We start from the raw sequence: 19,707 nt of genomic DNA, 5'->3' as shown, positions 1-19,707 counted from the left end.
CACACTGTAGACATGGTCTTAACTTAAATGGTACTCGGGAAAAAAAAAAACGCGCGTGCTGTGTATGGAGAAAAGCCCACGTTCTTCCTCTTTTTATGAGCCGCCAAATCTTGCTGCTGGTGTTTACATTAACGGAGGAATGTGATATTAATATTTAGCTCACTCTGCAGAAATATGCATTTGAATGGGGGCAATTTCAGTATGCAGGCTCCAGAGCAAGATCTGTTTCTCTGTGTCTTTCGTGTACACACACACACACACACACAGAATATTTTCTAGCTCACATGGCTAGGAACCCTCAATTAACCCAAAGAATAACACGTGGCCAGTGGAAAGAGGGAATCTAGCAAAATGGCAATGTTTATAGCTACAGAGGACGCCTAGTGTGCGCGAGAGTTTTGTGAATCCTGTTGGAGATGGAAGTCCCACATGGACAGCTGCAGCATCAAAGAAGCCCTTTGAATGACCTAGATTCAGCTATAGATTGGGGACCGCTTGGCCTGCGTTGCTAGCACCACACCAGCGGCCTGCTCGCAGTTTCATGGGCTGCCTGGCAAACAGCACTGACCCATTTCACCATGACAACTGAGCTGCTCCACTAAAGGCTGTGCTCAAAGAGATGCTCACGGCTGGCATTTTAAAGATTTCAAAATGAAGTTTACTTAGAGGTTTTAAAAAACACATTTAGAAGACTCGACTAAAGCTGACATTCTTTGACAGCGGTGGAAGAGTGGGAGAAAAGAAATGTGAAAAAGTTGCTGTTAGCTTTTTCCATGTTCTAAACTATCAGCAAAACTATTCATTGTCTGTTTTACTCAGTCAATAGCATTGTAATAAATATTTGTTTCTAACCAAAGCGAGTGGATAAACAGAGAATAAGTAGGTGAAAAGGCTAATGGATTACCTTCAATGGCTCTAGGCATTCTGTTCTATTAAAATAGAGTATATAGAATCAAATAATTTAAAATCTCCTGATAAATAAATGGAAGTGTTTAAAGGTAGATTTATTACAGCCTTGGCTCAACCTTGAACTGTGCAGAGTCGAGTTTCATTGGAGAACTAAAATAGTATGTCCCTTGGGGGAAAAATGGGTCTGTGCTTTAGTAGAGGAATTCCACTTAGTAAGTGCAATTTAGGAAAATCAGGGCCTGATATGTGCATGTGATCACATTAAATGCAACTTCTGCTTTTTTGACACAAACCATAGCACAGAATGAAAGCATTTGTATGTCTTTCTACTGAAATCCATGCATCATTCTCAGCACCACTTTTGTTGGTGTTCAATTCACTGGGGAGGGTCACCTTCACACTTCCTGAGTGATCCTCTCTATGCCCTACGCAGAGAAAACAAAGTCAAAACAGGCCAAAGAACTACTCCATGCGATGCAGAGTCTAGTCCAGCGACAGAGCCTATCCTCGGGCCATCAGAGCCTCTACTTGTGGTTGATTGAATCCCACAGTTTTTACTTTGCAAGTAGAGGAAGGAGAAGAGTAGCCATAGCTTGAGATCAGGGGAATCAGTCCAATGCAATTTATGGAAACATGGAGGTAAAACTCTAGCTTATCTTTGTAAAATAAATTAGCCGTTCCCTCGCTTTGTTACAGAGATTTTTAAGAACTCTTTTTCATTCTTTCTTATTCAGCATTTTCCTTCAATGCCTACAAAGCTTTCCTTTCCTCTTACAAAGGCTCAGCTTCCTTTCCAGATCCTTCCTGTCTCAGTCTTCCAGGAGTAACCTCTATGCTGCGTGAAAGAATTGACTTCCTGCTGGAGAAGCATCGAACTCTGTTTGCAGCCCTGTGTGCCTGCCACTCTTCACGCCAAGGTCAGCTTCCAGGGAACGATTCATTAGGCTAACTAAGCATCTAATACATTGCTATAACCTTGATCAGGAATTAGAAAATGTATACCATTTGTAAACAGTAGTAGCTATGAATCAATCATTCAAATCTTAAGAATAATTAAAGATGAAAATTAATTATCCAATACACCAGAAAGATAGCAATCATTTTTCATGGCCAAAAATGGAATTATAAGTAGGAAAACCATCCTTTCTAGCCTGCCTGACTTCCCGTCATCCTGAAAGAATTATAAATGGTGACCCCTTTTGTGTCCTCATTTGAGTGATAAATTACGTGGTCTTTCTCACAATAATATTTTAAGTGCTTGAAACATCTTCCTTCAATGTGTTTCTGCTGTTCAATTTGCTGTATATGACTGCTTTTATCAGTAAGAGGGTTATCTTTAAGAACCTGATGTCGCTATCTCTTGGCAGAAGTTCCACCACTTTCACATGTATGGTTCATGATAGATTTAATTGATCACAAGAGTGTATCCAGGAGGGACCATAGCCAAAACTGGGAAGTAGGCAAGGTTCAGATAGGATAATCTTCTCTACCCAACTTTCCTTGGTTACATGCTTTCCTCTAAATTTGTCTTCCCCCATCCCTATTGCTCTTGCTAATCCCTCCTGTCCTCTTTCCCAGGCCTTAAGCTCTCAGATCCTCCATTAGCACCAATATACAAATGATTGGTGAGAGTTTTAAAAGTTTGCTTTTTGGAGGGTTAGTTCCAATTTTGAAAGGAGCAAAGACTTGAAAGACAAAGTGAAAGCTTCCTTGGTAGAATTTCTGGCATCCACCCTTAAAATCACACCACTCAGACAACCTCTTCATCTACTATTATACATATGTCGTCAAAGTCAGTGAAGCCAACAGACACCAGGTGATCAACAGGACTCCACAGTGTAAATGATCTGAAACACAAGGGAGAAAACAGCCTTTTGATTTCAAATTCTTTTTATTCCTTGGGCTGTGAAGCTATGTTATATGTTCCTGAAAGTGACATTTATGGGAAAGCACATATAAGACATCCAGAGTGTGTCTATCATTTCACACTTGGAAGACAGGAAATATTTGAGACCTGTGTAATGCTATGCCTTTTGCTATAAAAGAATAATGTATGCAAGGCATATTTAAGTTGCTTCCTTAATTAAATTGGCACACAATTGGCAATGTAATTGTATAGTAATTACTTTTTATTGTGTGAGGAAGAAAGCCTTATAATATCAATAAATTCTGTTGGGTTATTTCCCATTGAAAATTTTTAAAATATAGGGTAAGGGTATTTCATTAGCTCATTCTCAATTGTTTTAATGATTGTGATAGTGTCTCCCTTTTACGTTTTTCCTTGCCAGGCTATTTAAGGACTAGAGTAAACATTATCTTTGGAAATGCTTTCAGACGTCCAGCTCTGAATTTCTGTACAGCTTTAATGGAATTCGTTATCCAGACATGCACTATCTTGTGGACTGAATCATCTTTGTGAATTAACCATGGATTTGTTGATACTTTAACTACAAGGCATTTAATGATGTAAATAATCAGCCTATTTCTGAAATACCTGAGTGTCCATCAATGGTAAAGATTCAGCTGCCTTGACCTGCAAAAGCATGGTGTTAAGTAGAGAGTATTTAGTCCTAATGAAGGTAGGCTACATGTGAGCATTCAGTCCTGGTACAAAGTTACCATCTTCCACTTGGAATTTTCATAAGAAATGGCTTATAGCATTTTTTTCATATTGTATGTTAATTACCTTACTGATGGAAAATGATGTATTTCCACTTTTTAAAAAATCATAGTCCTGCCTCTGCTTTTTTCCCTATAGTTCTATTTTTTTCGTTGATTTTATTCATTTATTCACTCAGTGAATATTCAATTAATTCCATCTTCCTCTTCCAATAAGGCATTGCACGAGGCACTGTGCCCTGCAAGATGTGACCTCTGCTTCTGTTGGGTTGCAGCCTGGTGTGGTGTAGGCTAGACCTGTGCCCATGCATATGCTATTCCAAGCAGTGATGACCTGCCATAGCTATGATGCAGACTGTGTGCTCCAGAAATCTGAAATGGAAGGGATTCTGGCTGTAGTGGGGATAATGTTTGGAGCTGAAGGGCGGACTTCCTGTTGATAAAGATTGGAAGGCAGAGCTAAGCTAAGAACATGGAGGCTAGAAAGACACTCTATGATTAGAAAATAGTCCAAAATAAGTTGCATTTGGAGTTCAGCCTTGAGGAGTAGTAAGACTTAAGACTGGAGGAAGAGTTGGGAGACAGATTTTTAGGTTACATGGTTTGATCTCAATTCCGTAGGCAGTGAAGAGATGGTCACAGCTATTAAGTAGGAGCTTGGCGACTTGGCTTTGCTCTAAGCAAATGGTAAGGACAATCTGCAGGATGAATCAGAGGAGGGAAGAAGGTCAGTTGGGAAGTTACTGCAACACTCAAGGTGTGGTGTGATAAGACTTGGAACGGAGGTGGTGGCAGTATGACTAAAAGGGAGAGAAGCTATGTAATGTGGGAGTGTTTCTTTTCTTTCCCCAGAGAATTGAGCTCGTGTTGATTAGTGAGGCAATAAAATCAATTCAGCTTCTGCTAAGGCTGTCAAAAATGTAGCAGCTTATTTTGCAGAAATTGTGCCCATGATTTAATTATGAAATGGACTCAGTCAGTGACTTAAAAGATATACATCAAACAATAGATAATGATCATCATCATCTTAAGTCCAATGTGCTTCCTTTTCTAACCCTCCACTCCCTCCACTCTGCAAGTACAGGGGGTCTTATGGACATTATCTGCTCACCTCTCATCCCTCTGAGACTGATGAAGCATTTTCATTTTCAAGATGAGGAAACTGGAACATAGAAAGTTTAAATATACGAGTTGGCACAAATGCAATACTCCCATTGCACCAATTTTCTTTGGCAAGAGACAGGTCAACATAGCTTCAGGTGACAGTTACTTAACAGTGAAATAATCGGACCAGGTCAAACTTTTGATGAAACAGGCTAATGGGGGATAATTAAGGCTGAACCTATGTGGGGGACTGGGGTTTGTCATCTAACAAGGAACTGTCCTTAATTACTGAAGCTGCTATGGATAATTTAGGAAATTTAGGACAATGACATTGGATTGTTGTAGTGAATTATTTGGAATAATTTTTGTCTTCTTGTTTAAATTAAAAAAAAAAAGACTTCTTAATTCTTGACTTTATGTTGACTGTGTCCCAATCTACTTGCTGCCTGCATGGGACTATCTATTTAAGGATAATCCCTGACTTATCAATGAGAAGAGAAAATCAAGGAATCAGATGGAACATAAAGGTCAGTTGAATACAAAGTTTGACATCACTGAATACGCATCCCAACAGATGACTCTAGTAAGCAATGATTTAATTGAAACAATTACTGTGAATGTACACTGGTTATGCATTGTATATTTGTGTATCTATTTGGGCATATAAAACTTCTGATTTTGCCTATGTATTTGATGAAGTAGGAACAGGGAGAGGGAAGAAAAATGAGATTTACCTAAAAGCAGAATTTTCTGAGTATTTATGCTTAAACCATTTTTTTCCCCTAAATTACTTAAAGACCTACTCTTCAGGTGTTTGAAATGGAAATCATCCTTTCAGGATCCTGTTTTGCAGCTCATTTTTGTTTGTGCAGAGTTGCCCAAGAAGGCTGCACTCTAATCTGCTATGACTTACTCTTCTATCACAAACAACAGAATTACTGGACTTTGAAAGCTGACATGGGGGGAGGAGGGAAAAAGGAAATGTTTATACCTCCTCATTTTGACATGGCTCCTTCAGGAAATCCGATACCAAATATCTTCCTGCATCTGGATGAGGGAAGAAAGAGACCATACAAGCATTCTGTACATAATGTTGAAATAAAACCCTCTATTGTCCGCCAAGACAATAGAACTAGTCAATAATAATGTAGTACAAGTAGAGCATAAACTACACAAGCCAGCAATGCAACCTTTGTTCCAGTGTAGTCTTCCATATCAGCCATTGACAATCCCCAGAGGTAAGAGAAAGGTCTTTCTTCTATTTCCCATAACTTGCTGCCACTTGTCTCTCTCTCCTTGTTGTGTAGGCTGCAGTGTAATGAAATTCCCCTTTGGTTTGGCTAAACATGTTTGACAACATAGGAACTGTCCTAAATCTTGGCCAAAGTCTCAAATGAAGCCTAAACTCTTTGTATGGATAAACAAAATGAGTTAGCTTCATTATGTGTTTCAAAGTCTGCAGGAGGCGTTGATTTTGCTGGGAAGAGAAGCTGAAGTACTGAGAAGTAAGATGTGGGGTGCTCACAGTTAAAGCACTTCTTGAGAAGATAGCATTTCAACTTCTATCTAGAAAGATAGCATCTTTTTATGGGAGTAGGAGGTGAAGAAACAATACATTACTAAAACAAAGTAAAATATCCAAGAACATCGGGATGAAGCAAAAGCACTGACTGAAGACACTAGAGCTGACGCAGAACAAATTGTTCACTAACAGAGTCATCACTACCTGGCACTCGGCGAGGTACTGGGCGGCTCTTGCTGTGACGAATGAGCCTGCATGCTGCCGTCTGCATGGAGCTTACATTCGTAGTGGGCATTCTGCCCAAATGCACAGGTGAGCATCAGATAAATACCTCAACTCCTGGTATTTTCCCTGAGCCTAGCCCAATTTGAGCCTCTAAAGTTGCTTGAGTTGGGTCTGGCCTCGTGGCGTAGTGGTTAAGTTCACACACTCCGCTTTGGTGGCCCAGGGTTTGTGGGTTTGGATCCCAGGTGTGGACCTACACACCACTCATCAAGCCATGCTGTGGTGGTGTCCCACATAACAAAAAAGAGGAAGACTGGCACAGATGTTAGCTCAGCAGCCATCTTCCTCGCCAAAAAATAAACAAATAAAATTGCTTGAGTTTGTCCAATATTAATATTGCTGAAACCTATGACTTCAGGTTAAATGCAAGAATCAAAACCAATTACTTGACAAAACATGTCATACCTTTTTGCAACCATAAAATTAACCTTTTCATTTAAGAGAAAATTCAATGTTAGAAATATTTTATGACCGAGAAAAATTAGTCTAAACATAAAGAGAAGATCATTAAGACTTGCAAAAGCAATCAAAATAAGACAATTGCATAGTTTAAAAAATTGAAGGAGCTCTGGAAGAAAAAAGTTTGTGCTGCTATCTTTGCTGGAGAACAGGAGAAAGAAACGCTCCCCAAGTTCATAGCCCCTTGACACGCTCCCTTCCCCACCCTGGAAAAGGCTGCTTCCACATCTTTCTGGTACTCCTCTGATTTTGGTACGTGTCTCAATGTCTGTCACATGGAGATGATCAATTATACTTATAAAAGAACTATAATTGGTATAGGGGATATTCCAGTGAACAAAAACAAAGGCCCTGATCTCACAAACCTTATAATCTATGGCAGAGACAGACAATCGATACATAAATATTTAAGGGAAAGCATGTTAAGAAGGAAAAAAAACTGGAGAATTTATAGACTAATGGAGAAATTTATGGACTAGCAAACTATAGAATAGCTTTTCTATGTAGAGGTATCAGGGAAGGCCTCCATGGTCAGGAGACATTTAGCAGAAACCTAAATGATGTGAGGGAATGTGCTAGGTAGATATCTGGGAACATTGGTTCTAGGTAGAATAAGTAGCAAGTGCAAAGGACCTGGGGTAGGTTGTGTCTAGTGTTTTTACAGCTATGAGGCCAGTGTGCCTAAAACAGAATAAACATAGAGTGAGAAGAGATGAGATCAGAGAGGTGAAGAGGGGAGTGAGTAGATAGATCACAGACGGGCCTTTTAACCTACATTAAGGAGTTGGAATTTTATTCTTACGAGATGGGTAATTTTTTCAGAGTGGGCAATGAAGCTGCAAGGAGGACCACCCATGTTTTGGAATGCAGCTATGCTCACTACTATGCTACTAAGGCCACTGGCAACAACCACATTTTGAAAGTGATTTTGGACAAAGAGAAAATAGGTTTACACCAAGAAAGTTTAGGTTAGACATGCAAAATAATGTTTGGATTTTAAGGCATTTAATCATTGGAAAATTTTATCAAAGAACAATATTAAATTTCATCCCCTGAAGATACTTACGACAGACCACGTTTGTTTGACATAAACTACCACTTACAAAAAAGGATCAATGTGCTTCCCCCGCCCCCCCCCAGCCATTTAAAGTAATGTGCAGTTGATTTGATTAACCATGTAATCAAACTGGTTCAGTAATTAAGACCACCAGGAAAACTGGGCCATATTCAGCTCTTCAGTCTACCGTTTTTCTTCAGCAGGTTCTTCCCAGGGGAGACACCCATTTGGCCGTCTCGAGGACAGTGGTTCTGCTGTATCTGGTCCGTGAACAACTTCCGTACGTCTTTAGTTATTTATTCTAGAAAAGAATTTTTTTTTTTTTAAAGAATACCACCAGGTCATAATGGCGACTTGGGACAACGCATGATTTAATATTCTTTCAACCTGATATTTAAAAAATATTAGCCCAATACTCAGTGGGAATGCAGAGAAATGAATTGTCTTTTATTAAATATTATTTACAAACTAGGTTCTTACTGGTTCCCTTTCAGCGCCAATAAGAACATTCTACTGAGAAAAATTGGCAAAGCTTTTCCTGTTCTTCTGTGGTTCTTTTTCATGGCTGCTTTCTTCTGCACTTTTTCAAAGCCTCAATTTGTTGATGGCACAGTAAAGTGTTTAAAATTTAGATAAAATAACGCATTCCTATAAAGAACATTGTGCTGAACACTTTTCATCGGCAGGATTCAGCTATCTGTGATCATAATTTTCGGTTGATGACCATCATGCCATTTCTCAGAGACACGCAACTGCAATAGGCTTGTCCTAGTAAGGAACGTTTTCTTTCTTCCTCTCAAGAGCACTGGAAAAGGGAATGAGATCAATGCACATTGATTCCTGTGACATTTTGGTGGCCTTTATAGATTAGGGACAATTAGTTGCCAAGCTGACTGGCCTCACCTTTCAGGTGACTCAGTGGCCATACGAACGTGTTGTAAATGATAATGTTACATAGGACTTGCCCAAGGGCCCTGTAGGGGACTTCCCAGGCCAGGCCCAGGGCAGGGTGACTGCGGTGAATGAGTGTGGGAGCTTGGCCTCAGACTCCTACCCCAGCCCTCGTCCCAGGCATCGCTGGGACGGCTGTGCAGTTCCCTTCCTGTCCCTGCGAATCATTGCTAGACAGGCTTATTCTACCCCTTGCAGAGCACAATGCCCACAGAAGTAAAGGATTAGTACTTGTTTGTTGGTTTTGGTTTCTGTTTGTTTTAAATAATGATGATGGATGCTCTAGTCACTTTTAGAAACTGGATTAAGGAGTTAGATGGTGTTTGTGCTTGCCAACCAAGGCTTTAGAAAAGCAGCATGTCCCCAGCATCTAGAATGGTAACCCTTTTCCCTGGGTCCAGGCAGAAGGGCCATACAGCCCTGTCCATCCTTCTCTTCCCCTCCCATCTCAGCTCCTCTGACAGCGTGCTTTGTAAACTTTACTCTGTTAAGCGTAGGGCCATTGACATACATCTCTGCCAATAACAAACCAAAGTTCCTTGTTTGCAAAGTGGGAAGCCAGCCCTGGAAAGGGAAAGTGAAGGATGCCACTAGTCCACCTCCTGGAATTTCTGCAGATCCCTAAGATAGATGAGACAAAGAATTGATAAAAAAAATTCCCTATTGCTGTGAAAGAGCTCTGCGATGCTTGTACAATTCGAAGCCATCCATTTCTGGTTCTAAGTAGTTTATTCTATCTCTCTAAGCTCCTCCACACATACGCTTCCCCACCTCCCTCTGCATGGACCTGCCATTACACACTCAGTACACACGTTCAGCACTGAATGCAATTTATACTACTCACGCATCTTGTCCTAGGTGTCTGAGAAGTTCTGGATGAGATCAGGCAGAAGAATAGTGCCAAGATATAACATCAGTTACTGTAGCATTAAGACTTTTAAAAACCACCAGTGCACGTATCAGTGATAACTTGGCCTAATGATAATAACAGGCATTACGTGGTGGCAGAGACATAGTATCCAATATGCAGAAAAGAATTTGACAAGGGGATGGAGAGAGGACAATACTCATCCTCAGGTGAGACACACAGAGAGGATAGTCCACACGTGCACTGGAAAGTAGGGTGCAGGGTTTACCCTTGAGATTTGGATGTGGAAAGTGCCCCTTTCCTGTCTCCCTTCAGGGAAGAGCACGGGTCTCAGAGCTCCCCTCTGCACCATCCAGCTCTTCAACTTCAGAGTGAAATGAGGGGGCTCCCTAGGATGACCTATGATGTCTTTTCAAGGTCAAGGCCTTTGACTGCCTTTGCCCATCACTGCATCCCCCATCCTTTCTCCAGACACTAATTCCCCAACTCAGCATCTTACCACATTCTGTGACTGGCATGGAGGGTAGGGTGGGGAAGGAAAAGGAGAGAAGGAGCCCCTCAGATTGTTTTCTGAAATCACCTTCCCTGAAAGTTTTATCCAGACGATGATATTCGCAATGGGAGCATCTAGAGGTACTCGTTTGGTGAACAGAAGGCAGCATCGCAGTAACAGAGAGTAGAATGGGCCCCAGACGCTCCTATGGAGCTCCAAGGCTTTGTAACAGGGAGGGAGGGACCAGAGACTCTAAAAAGCACATTTTCTGTTAATAGAAGTTTACTTATATTGAGTGTCTATCAGGAGTTTAATTTAATTAGCCTGATAGTTTTATGATCTAGATCTTATAACCTCTATTTTATATATTAGGAAACTGAGGCACAGAAGGCTTAAATAACTTACCCAAGGTCACACAGTTAGTAAGTGGAAGAACCAGTATTCAAATGGAGGCTCTTTGTGCTCACAATTTGTGTCCTTTCCACTACAGGAACGCTTCCTGCTTCAGCCGTCTTTGGGGAAATGGTAGAATAGTTCAATAATCCAGTGATTCCAAGCTTCAAGGCACAAAGAGAGTACTCTTTCCACGGTGTGCACAGTATGGATGCTATGGCCATGGGTGGGCCTGTCTGTGGTGAAAAGAGAGCGTTGGTTAATTCCCTCCCTGCTCCCCAAGGAGCTCTAAGCTGGTCCATCCCGCCCTTGCCGCTGTGGTGGCATCGGGAGGAAGATGGTGTTGCTGATCTTTCCGTAGTGATACATACACAGTAAACACAGACCCCGAGGTGATGGCTGAGGGCTGCCTCTTCCGCAGCGCCCACTCATTGCACAAATGCAGAAGTACAGATGAGTCCCCAATCCCAGCATCCCATGGCACCAGGGGACACCACCTAAACTGAATCTGGAATCTCACCTTCCTGAGAGAGGCATCTGGGAAGCCAATGAGCCCAGCACATGCTCAGTGCCACAGCAGAGGCTGCGCAAGGGGAAACGAGCCCTTCTTCCCTAAGCAGGTGAAACCTGAGCCTTGCATTTCAGGATACTGATCACTGAGTAAACAGGCTCTTTTACGTCCACATCTGTGTGAAGGCTGCTTCCCACACCAGCCTCCTTCCTGCCTGCCTGTTCTCACGGAAGTATCAGCAACATCGTGGGGTCACCTTAGCCTTGGAGGGGCCCCCGGGCTGTCCTAGGGCCTATGCCATGTTCCACAGAGACTAGGGCTCAGGGACTTTCATTTCCTCTCAGGGCCCGCCAAGCCACCCCCTTGGGTGCTTTGGCAGCTGCAGAGACCGCTTCAGTGGTCTCCACAGCATTTGCCTGGATTCCGGAGTTTCCGGCTCCTGTGGATTCCTGGTTAATTCACTGGGAGAACTGACTGCCTGAGAATAACTCTTGGTGTGCTCGAAGCTTCTTCCTTGCCTGATGTAGGCCAACTCACAAAGCAGTTCACATAGACTGGTGCCAGATTTATAAAGTGTGAATTGAATTCTGCCCTTGGCCTTCTCTGCCCAACTCCCACCACTTCCCTATTGTAGCTTCTCTTAAAGCATAGCCACATTTCCCTTCTAAAGCCCTAGAAAATCCTGCCAGATTAACAAATGGGGGGGAAGGACCATTTCTTATCCATTTTCATATGTAGGCTGTTAACAGTCCCTGTTCTCTGCGATCCTCCTTACAGTGCTCCTAAGGGACCAGCGTAGTTCTTGTGCTCCAGGCTTCACAAGAGGAAAAGCAGAGATCATTCCTTTTCTTTCCCGCTGCCAAAAACCAAACCAAAAAAAACCCCAAAAAACCTAAAATGAAGTGAATTGAAAACGAAGTCAGAGGAGCGGAGGCCTCTGTCTTTTAGCTCAGCACTTGCTGATTTCCTTGATTGCAATTCTCTCGGCCCCTCCCTCAAATCTGATAGGCACAGTACCCCATTAGGGTTTGGCTGGGGAGGCTGAAGGGACAATGAGAACCTAGACGACTCTGGTGAGGCTGCCAGAGTTAACAACCTTCCTGCGCAATAAAACCAGACAGCATTTTTGATGGACCACATTCTCATTGCATTTAAACTGCCTTGGAAAGCTTCCATGGCTGCTGATTTCAAATAAGAAAACATCCTGGAGGGAAGCAGGGCAGAGATGAGTCCTTTGGGCTCGCCTCTAACATTTGTGGGGCCTAGTGTAAGAGTACAAATGGAGGCCCATATGCCATATGCTTAAGTACTTAAAAGTTGTGATTCAAGCTTGAAAACTCTTAAATAAAACATAAAATGTGCCCTATCCTCCTTCCATGACAAACATACTTTATTGATAAGCTAGAGGCTGGATTCAAATTTAGAGTTCTCTGACTTCTTGGAGTTCCGTTCTGGATCACAATGGCCAGGAAGAGCTGGCTTCTTACTACCCAGCCCACAGCCCTTGGTCCCAGGTCCACCTCCTCCTCTTTATACCCTGGCTGCATCCTGCACTGTGTGTGTCTTTCAAACCCATGCAGGACACTCTCCCCCATGTGTCCAAGTTCCATTGACACTCCCACCGACAGCCCCCTCCCCAACCTGGGCCACTCCTTGGCCGAGAAATGTGCCCAGTTTGCACTCAAGTGGACAGACCCAGGAAAGAGGGCTCCCACAGATCCTGGCTGATGGGAAACTCTGGTTGGTTGGAAAGAGAATTCCAGGGTCTGGAGAAGCCAAAGTATGGTTAAGGATGTGGTGGGGGGATATCCCTTTGGCCCCATGGACTCTTCTTCCCATAAAGAGAGGCACTATTGAAAGAACACCAGGCTGGGCCTTATAAGTAGCAGAGTATAGAACAATGGACCCTCCTGCTTAGATTTATGGATAGTTTGTAAAAGTAGGTCCTTTAAATAGGACGTTTCACTTAGAAAGCAGACACTTGGGGCCAGCCCTGTGGCCCAGTGTTAAGTTCATACACTTGGCTTTGATGGCCTGGGGTTCCCTAGTTCAGATCCTGGGAGCAGACCTACACACCACTCATCAAGCCATGTTGTGGCAGCATTCCACATCGAAGAACTAGAATGACTTACAACTAGGATGTACAACTATGTACTGGGGCTTTGGGGAGGGAAAAAAGAGGAAGACTGGCAACAGATGTTAACTCAGGGCCAATCTTCCTCACCAAAAAAAATGCATTCCTTAAAAGAAAGAAAGAAAAAAAAGAAAGTAGACACTTGCTACAGTGTCTGCAGACAGTGGTACAACAGGGCAGGATACTCTGCTTCATATGCTAAATGAGTATCCATGTCTAGCTGTAGCGGTTCTTAATTCTGGATGCAGAGTGACGTCACTTGGGGAAGACTCCTCGTGACCCCATGCATACAGATTCTGATTTAATGGTTTAGGGTGGGGTCCAGGCACAAGTACTTTTAAAAAGCTCCCTATGTGATTCTATTGAGAACCATTGGGTCCAGTCTAATGATTTTTTTTCTCATACCCCAGGGCATCAGCCCTTGTACCTCCCCCAAAGAATTCAAAACCATCATGGCCCAGGAGATTTTCGTATCCTGAATAACAGCGCCCCCGTTCTGTAGCTAACAATCAGCTCTGTGCTTGGAGCAGTGAGTAAGTTTGCTCTGCATAGGTTCTGCCAGTTGGAGGCAGAACTCTTAACTGGCATCTCCGTTGTGCTCCACGCGGGATCAAATTCAAAATATTTACTATCTAACAACCACTACAACAATCACTCCAAGCACACTCCATCTCCTTACCATGCTCTGACAGATTAATCTAGTTACTCTTCCCAGAAATCCCTTAGAATAGGTTTTATTGTGTACATTTATCAGGTGACTTTCAAGAAGGTGGAGGTAGAAGGTGGTTAAGTTTGCACTTTCTGCTTCAGTGGCCCGAGGTTTGTGGGTTCGGATCCTGGGCCTGGACATACACATGGCTCATCAAGCGATGCTGTGGTGGCATCCTGCCTATAAAAAAATAGAGGAAGATTTGCATGGATGTTAGTTCAGGGCCAATCTTCCTCAAGCAAACTGAGGAAGACTGGTAATAGATGTCATCTCAGGGCCAATCTTCCTCACCAAAAACAAAACAAATAAAAAAAGAAGGTGGGAGATCTGGGACTCAAACCCATGTCTTTCCCAAATCTTGAGTTCTGTCAGCTATACCAGGCAGCTTTTCATAGCACTTCTGGTTGGCACAAACTGAGTTGTTTAATCTGTAACATTGACCTAAGCCAGAAAACTTGAAGGAAGCTGGTCTCATAAAAAACACTACCTACAAAATGGATCACCTAGTTTAAATCTACATAAACACAAGGAGGGAAAAGAAAGTTCACAGCCTCTACTTGAATGACATTTATTTCTGAGGCTAGTGATCAGCTTTTTAATTCCAAAGGTTATGCATGAATTCTGACATATACTCAGAGTTATGCTTATCGTTAACCATCGGTCACACTCAAGTCTTGCAAATGTGGGATCCACAATTTTAAGGTCGTAGCCACAGTGTGACCCATAAAAGTGTGAATATCTGATACTTTAAAATCACAGAATCACAAGACAGAACAGGATCGTTCCTGGCCATCCAGCCTACCTCTGTTTCTGGGAAAGCCCGCCTTTAAGCCGTCCCAGAGACAAAACTTCCCCACTTGGAATACAATTTCTTTCTCTGCTCAGCAGGGGAGCCTTTCATTCAAAGCTCAGGTCAAGGCCTATCTTTGTGGCAGAGTAATTCATTCCAAGTCTCTCTCCTCAGCGGGGTGGACTGAGATTCTGGGGAATGGAATTTTATACAATTTGGTGGAGTTCCCTTTATGATGAAGAATACAAAATTAGGTACAAAAGTGAATATTTATTTAGAATGAGAAAATAAATCACAATAAACTACTGGAGGCTTGGAGATTTAGGTCCATTTCCTCTAAGATCCCTTTCTGCAATCTTCCAGGCCTGCTCGCAGAGAATGCTCCCTGGTTGCAGCCTGGCTTCCCCATTCCACCTTGGAAACTCCACAAAGGCTGGCAGATCCCAGTGTCCTCTGGACCTGGTGCATTTGCCTCTGCTCTTCTGCAAATAGGTATGGGTATTATTTATTTGCTGGTTTATCTATGTATGTGTCTCATCACTCCCAAAGGATTTGAAAGAGAGAACCTGGCTCTTTTCCTTGCACTCTGGCAATGTAGCACCAACTGCTTTTGTACACACGATTCCTTTTCCTCACCTCCGCTATTTCTCACCCCTCCTGGTCCCATTGCGCTTGTGATCAGGTAAACTCCTACTTACTCTTTAATACATTTCTGGATCCTTCTAGTACAATGGTTCTCATCTGGGGGTGACTTTGTCCCCCAGGGTACATTTGTTAAGTCTGGAGACACTTTTGATCATCACAACTGGGGTAGGGGGGCAGGAGGTGGTGCTGCTAGCATCTAAAGAGCAGAGAAAGGGATGCTGCTAGTCAGTCTACAATGCACAGGACAGCCTCTCACAACTAACAAGAAGTTATCCAGATCCAGGTTAAGAAAGCCTGCTCTTGCCCGAGTTGAGTACCTTTCCTCCGTGCTGCCAGAGCCCCATATACAGATTCTGCATTTGCGCTCGCTACGTGGATTATAATGATCTGTACACATGCCTATTTCCCCTGTTGGATGGTGAGGCCTACGAAGACCACTTTTGTGTTTTGGTCTTCTTAATGCCCCCAGAATCTAACAGTGCTTGGCACGTAGTAGGTCATCTACAACGGTCCTTGAAAGGATAGAATGCTTCTACTTGTACCTGAATAGCACAGTTTAGCAAGTTAGCCGTATATTGTTTTGTTTTAAAATATTATCTCTTCAGCCATACTGTAAGCTTCTCGGGGGAGAAAATCTTCTTACACTTTTTCTCTATTTCCTCACATGCTTTTTCAGCGATAAGCATGTTATAGATACTCAATAATTATTGTGGATTGATTGACTTTCTACAGATTCTTATAAATCTCTATAGAGGTTAAAGTGATAGATTGATCAAGGTAGGAGGACAGATTTAATAAGGGAAGCGTCCTCACAGAGGTGTGCTCAAACTGACTTTTGAAAATGAAAGAGGAAAGAGGGAATATTTGATTGGAAAGGAGAGACTCCGTGTTGGGGATAGGAAATTAGAGACGGATGTTTAATAATGCTTTTTACTTTGTTAAGAGAAATGTGAATTTGTAATGAATATCTTTAGTGAAATATAATTCACTGAGTATAGGAATATCTTTTGGTGGTTGAATGAGCTATTTTTAGTAATACTTTCAGAACCAGTGCTCTGATTTTAAAAGTAATTAGTGTAGGGGCTGGCCCAGTGGCATAGAGGTTAAGTTTGCATGTTCCACTTTGGCAGCCCAGAGTTCATGGTTTGGATCCTGGGCACAGACCTACACACTGCTCATCAAGCCACGCTGTGGTGGTGTCCCAAATACAAAATAGAGGGAGCTTGGCACAGATGTTAGCTCAGTGACAATCTTCCTCACATACACACACAAAAAGTAATTAGTATATAGTGATATCTGATTATCCATGGGTAACTCTCCCAAATGTTTCAATAGTGAGAGCAAAAAACCAGATGGACAAGTGGCTGCAGTGAATCCAAATTAGAGAAACTCCTTATGGCCTTGACAACTCTCCAAGTAAGGATATTCTGAAGAATGGTGGCTCTTCCTGTCTGCACAGGCCTTTTGGTGTGTGAGAGAATGGATTACGGGCTCACACATGAGGAGAAGTTTTAGATTTTCATATCCACAATTTCCATTCATTTCTGATTGTGGGGTGACTGAGAGAGTGATGAGATGCCGTAAAGCAGGAATGAGCTCCTTTACACAGCATCTTGCTCCCAGATGCTCAATAGGTGAAAACCACAAGAACATGGAGGCTGCCAAGAAGTCCTGATAGTTTTAAAAATCACTGGGCACTTGAACATCTGCCTCAAATCTTGTGTGGAATGATAATAAGCAGGCGGGAGACCAGCATGGCGTTTTACAGATTCCTTATGTCAATCCCAGTTAAGCCAAATCCTGCCTCTCACCTCTGCTACTGGGAGGGTTTACAGGGTATCACAGAATCCAGGAATATCAGAAGGCATCCTGGGGAGGAAGTATCCTAGCTCAAGGCTTCCTTTATTTAGACACAGGCTAATTCACTGCCTTATCACTTTCTTATAGATTGTTCTGGTGGACAGAAACCGATTTTATTTCTAAGTTTACCCTCCAGGCTGTGTGTTGAGTAATTATTATAGCCTGGATGCCTCTCATTATTTTTTCTCCCAGCACACAAAGCACAGTGTGGGTCACATGGTAGAAACTAGGTAAATATATCTTGATTGATTGATTTTTATTTTTGAAGTGCTTCATCTCAATAAAAGTGAGGCTCCACTATGTCTCCCCATCACTGGTCCATCCAATGTGTCTGGGACTTCACATTGCTTAGGTGCTAGATAAATTTTTACTGAAAGAGATTTTAATATTGTTCACCTTCATGGTAATAAACACACCTATACTACCTTCATTAGTTTAGATAATTAAGGAAGCAGGTTATTAAAAAGCCTAATTTAACTTGAGTCATATTTCATTTCAAACATGGAGGAGTAAAACCCTGCATGGATTATAGTTAGCTATCGATTTGATCCATTCCTAAGAAGCTTTGTCATCTCTCCTGTTGTATAATAGTTATTGTATGTCAAGCCATAGGAGAAGGCATATAAGACAGGCCAAATATTCCTCTGGCTATAGAGATACAGTTAAAGCTTGGACATTTGAGTCAAGCAAGGCCAGTCAGATTCTTTCTCTGGTTCTGTTACGTGGGAACCAGAAGAAAAGAGTGACTGACTTCTTTCTACTGGGCTTACTGAACAGAGTGGATGTGAATCTGGAACTTCCTTCAGCCATTTTCTTGCTCTGTTCTTCGGGAGTGATAGAGCATAAGGCAGCCCTTTGAAGGAAAGTAGGGCCAAGAGATGAGGAGAAGGAGGGAGGGAGGAGAGACAGACAAATATTGGATGTTTATTGATGCCCCAGATTTGTCATGCTTAAAGTCAGTGCTTCTCTTGCATTTTCTAGTTACAAGAGTCAATAACTATCATCCTCTTTTGTTTTCTTACTTATTCATTTGAACTGGTTGTTTGTCACTGACAACCAAGGAATCCTGTTTAACACTATCTGTGGGGTATTTAGGTGGATTATCCAAACCAACTTGGTCAACTTTGGATAGAGTATATTTTACCGGAATTTCTTTCCCTAAAAGACCTTTCCCAATTGAGTGTAATAAGTCCTCAAATTGAAGAAGTGGTCAACTTTTGTTGCCACAATTGTTATGTGTATAAAATAAGTCAGTCCTACAAAGCTTTTAGCATGTGGCACACAGCTCTTAAATGGTTTGTTAACTATCATCACCATCTTCTTCTTGATCCTAAGACTTTACTAAAAGTCACGATGAGAACTAGGTTGAGAAATTGACTGGAAACCAGAAAGTGGTAAATCTATATGCTGTGCAAGAATATTTTGCAGGTAGTGTTTGGGGCTTAGTCTATATGATTGTGGTATACAGAATATAGTGTGCTTCATGAGATTTTTGTTGTTTTTGTTTTAAGAAGTCTCCCCCCTGTTAGCATTCTCAGAGTCTTTCCAAATCAGTTACGTAAGTGTATGGCGAGGGGGGGAAGGAAGGGGAGTTGGCAAGATTCAGCTTTACATGGAAAAACAATGTATCACTTTGACTACATACACAAGAGGTGGCTTACTGATATGGGCTAAGACAACTCCAAAAAGCAAACATAATCCTATCCTTTTTCACGAGCTGCAGTTCAGATAACCAATAAGATTCTTTTAAAACATAAGATAAAATTTTCTGTCTGTTCTGGACTCAAGTGAAAATTTTAAAGAAATTAAAAAATTAATTTTAAGAGAACATGAGAATTGGTCGTTTAAATTAACCCTAAATTAAGCAAAAGCTTGTTGACGTAGTGCGTTGAGAAGCATGCATGTCTATCCTCTGACTCATGAGGCAATTAAAACCAAGGCTAGTGAATAAATCGGTTGTAACAGGATAGGAGGACCACCATTACCATCATCTGGGAGAAGATCTAGTAAAAAAAGACAGAAACTGGGAAAATTCTAAGAGTAAAAATCAACCATTTTTTGCCCCAGACGATGCAAGTTGAAAACGTCTTTGTTTCTTTAGCACAATTTTATTTCTGTTCTCACACCCCACCCTCCTTTACATGAATATTAAGGACTTGGGCTTTAGCAACAGACTTTTGGTTGTGGGGGAGGTAGGGGTACAGGGAAAACTGTTGTCTAGGGCTTTTCATATGTTAATCAGTCGATTCCATGACAACCATTGAAAAAGAAGGACTGGAAACAAAAGCTGTAGCCCGAGAGAGGATCAGGGCCCTTTCCCGGGCTCTGTAAGAACAGCCGAGACTCCCCCCTCTGAAAGGTATCTGATGGCCGCTCGTCAAAGGGCTTTGTTTTAATA

The 19,707-nt window shown here is 42.1% G+C and overlaps 2 long non-coding RNA genes across 4 annotated transcripts; both read right to left on the bottom strand.

The window, feature by feature from the left end:
* Window positions 1-761: 761 nt before the first annotated feature.
* On the bottom strand, window positions 762-7,722 carry LOC139041788 (uncharacterized). The gene is made up of 3 exons (XR_011497717.1): window positions 5,624-7,722; window positions 4,640-4,690; window positions 762-2,756 (listed from the first exon to the last, which is right to left on the bottom strand). It is a non-coding gene; the product is annotated as an uncharacterized lncRNA (long non-coding RNA).
* A 17-nt stretch (window positions 7,723-7,739) lies between these two features.
* Window positions 7,740-12,154, bottom strand: LOC106847080 (uncharacterized). 3 transcript variants are annotated; one of them, XR_011497716.1, is made up of 3 exons: window positions 11,032-11,558; window positions 10,673-10,896; window positions 7,740-8,256 (listed from the first exon to the last, which is right to left on the bottom strand). It is a non-coding gene; the product is annotated as an uncharacterized lncRNA (long non-coding RNA). The 3 variants fall into 3 exon arrangements; XR_011497715.1 differs by lacking the exon at window positions 11,032-11,558 and adding an exon at window positions 11,947-12,154 and having other exon boundaries at window positions 7,741-8,256; XR_011497714.1 differs by having other exon boundaries at window positions 7,746-8,256; window positions 11,181-11,413.
* Between the last annotated feature and the right edge of the window lie 7,553 nt (window positions 12,155-19,707).

The sequence above is a fragment of the Equus asinus genome, chromosome 24 (assembly GCF_041296235.1).
Source record: "Equus asinus isolate D_3611 breed Donkey chromosome 24, EquAss-T2T_v2, whole genome shotgun sequence".
NCBI classification, from domain to species: domain Eukaryota; kingdom Metazoa; phylum Chordata; class Mammalia; order Perissodactyla; family Equidae; genus Equus; species Equus asinus.
This window is presented reverse-complemented; position numbering and strand designations above follow the sequence as displayed.